The sequence below is a fragment of the Myotis lucifugus genome, unplaced genomic scaffold (assembly GCF_000147115.1).
Source record: "Myotis lucifugus unplaced genomic scaffold, Myoluc2.0 scaffold_397, whole genome shotgun sequence".
In the NCBI taxonomy this organism is placed as follows: Eukaryota; Metazoa; Chordata; class Mammalia; order Chiroptera; family Vespertilionidae; genus Myotis; species Myotis lucifugus.
Genome location: NW_005871445.1, coordinates 847,749 through 848,443, shown reverse-complemented (window position 1 = coordinate 848,443; position 695 = coordinate 847,749).

Here is a 695-nt window from a genome sequence, read left to right as displayed (position 1 = left end):
GCATAAATGCATAACAAAGTCCATTGGATAGATCTCTTCCCCTCCCACTCCCCTCCCTGCCTTCTCTCTGAGGTTTCAACAGTGTTTCATGCTCCTAGTTTAATTTTATTTACAAAGTCAGAAAAAGGGACAATTGATCTCTGCCCAACTACTGAGGAGTCCACCAAAATGCAAAGAGAAGCCCTTTAAAGGATGTTGTAAGTTCACCCGAAGCGGAGAGTACAATGTTGGGCAAGGCTCCCACGCCCACTCCAGGGTCAAGGTTGGCGTGCCTCCAGGAATCTGGCAATGCACATTTTTTGAGACCTGCTCTGTGACAGGGGCTTTATAACTTCAACTTCGTAATTTTTATCTCCATTTTGAAGGAGAGGAAATCTGCCCAAGGTCTCACATTAAGTAACCGGATATGGCAGGTCCCCAGGCCCGCGCTCCGAACCACTGCACCCCACAGCCTCCAGCTGCCCCGCCAGGCGCAGCTCGGATGAGCGGCAGGCGCCCCCAAGGCCGTGCAGCCAGGATCTCGGAAGAGGAGGGCTGAGTCGGGGGTGGGCACGGGCCCCTGGAGATGGGGCGTCTAGGGTCCGGACCTCCCACCCATTGCACCCCGGGAGCCCCGAGCGCGTTCCGCCGCGGAGCCCGCCTCCCGCCAGCAGGGGGCGCCGAGGAGCGACGGGCAGAGGTGAGGCGCGCTGTGT